The sequence below is a fragment of the Lontra canadensis genome, unplaced genomic scaffold, assembly GCF_010015895.1.
Source record: "Lontra canadensis isolate GAN:19392208 unplaced genomic scaffold, GSC_riverotter_1.0 scaffold1, whole genome shotgun sequence".
NCBI classification, from domain to species: Eukaryota; Metazoa; Chordata; class Mammalia; order Carnivora; family Mustelidae; genus Lontra; species Lontra canadensis.
Genome location: NW_022630995.1, coordinates 61,282,105 through 61,286,128, shown reverse-complemented (window position 1 = coordinate 61,286,128; position 4,024 = coordinate 61,282,105).

The window sequence follows — 4,024 nt, the reverse complement described above, 5'->3', positions numbered from 1 at the left end:
GCAGGCAGGATCCGCCTCCGGCTTCCGGGGCCGTCACTTCCGCCGGGAGGTGGCCGCGGCGCGCAGGCGCGGGGGCCGGCCCCGAAGCGGGTTCTGCGCCCGGGCTTTCTGGAGGGAGGTGGCTGCGGCGCTGCACGGGCGGCGGCGTTTCCACGTGCTCTTTACGGCCGGTTGAAACCGTTGGCGGGCGCTGGCGGAGAGGTGAGGGGCGGCGGCCCAGAGGTCTGACCCGGGACGCTGGGGCTTCGGGGCGGGCGGTGTGGCCGCTGCCTGCGTTTCCCCCATTAGAGCCCGTCCTCGGACTTCCCCACGGAAGGAGGAGGCAGCGCATTCAGATCCCGCTCGTGCTCTGGGGCAGTGGAGGGACCCCTGGACTTAGGATGACCGATTCGTCCGGGTTTTCAGGCGGAAAGGCCCTCGTGTCGGGAACCCCTTCTGTCCAGGGTGACCGCGGGTCGGGGGCAAGGCTCTCGTCTCCCCTGAGGCCTGGGGAGCTCTGTCCCTAAGGAGGAGGCTTTAGGGCACAGTGCTGGAGACCACCGACTTAGGGCCGCTGTATATAACTGCCTGAAAGTCCAGGTTTGCCACTAACTGGCTGTGTGACTTTCTGCAAGTTACTTACTCGTTTTTGTGCCTCTGTGCCTTGGTCTCTCAAAAGGAAATCCTATAGAACCTAACTCAGAGTAGTGCTGCAAGGAGTACATGAGCAGAAATGTATTAATCACCTAGGACAGGGCTTGGCACCTGGACCGGTGAAGGTCTGGATTTTCTGCAGCACCTGCCTCTGGGGAGACAGGCGGGGTGTACTTGCAAGGCTGACTTCCTGCAGAGAGCTCGCTTGGGACCCACACAGCAACCCCCAGGCCCTCAGTGCCTAGCATAGTGTCTGACACGTGGCAGACTCCACAGCTGCTAACACCCGCGAAAGAATGCTGGTGATGCAGTGCATGGGGAGGTGGAGAGACAAGGCTCAACTTTGGCCCGCCCCCCTGTGCCTATGTGTTAAGTGGAGTTAGAGGTGCCAGCCTCACAGGGTGAGCACACATGGAGAACATCCTCACCCCCCACAGGGGTTTGGGCAAGATGGTGGACAGTGTGTACTCTTCTGTCCTTCCCTTGTCCCATACTCTTGGTTTCTTGGAATTCTACCCCTGGACGGGACTCCTGACCCCTTGTTTCACAGATGGGAGAATTTCAGAGGGGACAGTGGCTTGTTGGAGGTCACAGGGCTCACTGGGGATTGTGCTGACATTGCCAGCCTGGCCTCCGAGGTGGGCTGTTTTGGCAGTGGTCATGGGGTCTGGGTCTGTGCATACATGTCTGTGAGAGAATGTTTTAAGAGTAGTGACTGTAGTTTTTTGTAAAAATAAACAATATAAAAATGTAGAGGCAGGAAGGTTTAAAGAGAACTCGAAATCCCAATTCTAGAACTAAACATGAAGTCTTTGTATCGGGGAACAGGGTGGCAGAGTAGGTCCCCATGGGACAGGGACCCAGAATAGATGAGTGATTTTATGAAGCTAGTCATGTTTAAAGAGACATGGGTTTAGCAGGGAATCAGGTGCAATAGCATTGATAGGGAAATTAATAGGTCATAAGAAATGCTACCATTGGGTAAGGATGAATCTTTCTATCTCTTCTTTTCCACACAGTGCTCTAAGATAGGTATTAGACCCATTTTATAGGTGAACAGAATCTGGAAAGTTAAGGTAGCTTGAGGTCATTTTTCATTGGCAGATGCAGGCTCCCTCTCAGATCTCTGGCCCTGAGTCGCCAGAACATTCAACAGAACTGGGCCACCACCCTGATAAGAGGAGTCTGAGGTGCCCCACGTCCCTCACAAGTTCCCAGCCCCTGTTGTTGCCATCTGTTCCCCTCAACTCAGCCTCATTTTCCATCACCTGATATCTTCAGCTGGGTGGTATCCTTGCTCAGTGTGTGGGGTACCTTCAGAATCCTTACAGTATAAAATGGAAGGTCACTGTAGAGCCTTGTTGTTGTTGTTCTTATTCTTGTTTTTCTTTTGGGATGAGGGTCTCAGGGTCCCACATGCTGAATAATGGCCAAGCAAATGGCCACAAACATGACAAGTCAAGATGACAAGGCAGGGCAGAAGCTTGGGCTTGTCACAGGCCAACTGTGCCATTCCCTGTGTCTCCAGCCTAATGACTTAACCTCTCTGAGCCTCCGTTTTCTCTTACAGATGCCGGGGTGGTGGCATGATCACACCTGTTCTGGAGGTGTTGGGTGCAGTTGTGATTGTTAGTGTGAAATGGCTTTATGGAGAGCTGATGATTGTATTCTGTAATTTATCTTTTTCTTGGGTTATGGCCTCTGCTGAGAGCTCAGTAACTTGACCAAACAGATGACTAGAGACCCGGAAGCTCACACAATGTGACTGGTCTCCTTTGGGGAAGGCTCCCAGGTGTATCTGGATCCCAGTGCACCCCGGGCATTGACCAAAGGTCTGCCAAAATGAATTACAGTGACTTAACGGGGGGGTGAGAACCCGAGTATGCTCTTGACCGGTCCACAAACACTTGCTTTCTCTTTTCATGTGTCCACATCTCTAGAAGGAAGAGCACATAGAATCTCTGTGGCTGTATCGGGACCTGGCCTCGAGCACAGAGAGTTGGGGAGCCAGGGAACGAAAATGGGGATCCTTATTTAGGCTCAACCCCATAAAAATGCTATTGTGTCTTTACACTTGGGACTACAGGTTGAAATACATAATATCTAAGCCTTGTGGAGAGAGTGTCCTAGAAGTCTTAATTTAGCTTGTTTCCAGCTTTCCAAATGTCTGAAGTGTAAATGTCACAAATTTACCAAAAATATCCATTTGAAAGTTTATTAGAAGTTCTTTCACGTTTACTTACTTTTGTGAAATCTGAGTAAGCTTCTTTTTTTGTTCTAGGCAGTGCTTGCTACCTTCCATTAGAGGGACTGACTTTTTAGAAGGTGCCTTTTTGTAAGCTTGTAGCATTTATGCTTCTGCCTTTGTTAAGCCTGCTCTAAGACTTGGGCCATTAGGCCCACTGCATGGTGCTGTCCCCCCGCCCCCCACAGGTGTTTACTGCATACAGGAAAGGTGTTCAGATCTGAGGCTTGATCAAGGTGACTCTGGCTAGTGCTGAGGTATCCTCAGAGCTCTAAAAGGGAGGGGTAAGCTCCTTACAAACCTTATCTCATTAACAAGTGGGTGGCCACACCGTCCCCATTTGAGAGCAAGTATAAAAATGCACGGGTGGCTCTGGAGATCTGAGGCACTGAGAGACTGAACTGTGACTTTCCCTGCAAGCTACCCATTCTGCTTGGCAGCCCCCCCCCCCCAAATTTCTAGATGTGAACATTTGCCACAAAAGACCAAATTAAAAGAGTGGAAGGGGTAGTTTTCCAATGGGACACATGACCAAATTCTAATCCTCTTCTGAACTGATGTTTACTTGGTGTGTGGCTAATCCCTAGAGAGATAACGTGTTTTGCACAGATACTCCAAGCATCTTTTTTGTCAACATCACTGGCTTCTTTCAGTTGATACATTTTGTTTCCAGCTAACCTCCCTGGGCCTCTAATTCCTGACCTTCAGTGACAGGCTGAGTCTTTCAGTTGGATCTCAAAGCTTGCTGAAACCTTTTCCCCTCCCCTCATCCCCTCGATTGAGAAACAGAATGGACCTCTGCAGTGAAAGTCAGAAAGCTCTAGGCCATAGCTTAAGTTTGAGGGGGTATTTTTCATTGTTGGATTTCATAATGAAAGTATTTTTAAAATTTTCAGCAGATAATTTGGCTGGATGCAGCTGCTTGTACCGTGTGGTCATAAAGGCCATCCATTTCTTGGTGACTAACGATTTGCACTGGTCCTTACACAAAAGTGCCTCCATGGACTATTGAATAACGTGTTGGTTCTTGTTCTGGCCTTTGTTTTCCCCTTGTGAGGCTAAGTGGCCCATGATCTCATTGCCTGCCATTGAGCATCCATCTGCTATCTACAGAATGCCAGGGTCGGGGGGAGCAGGGTCCCAGTC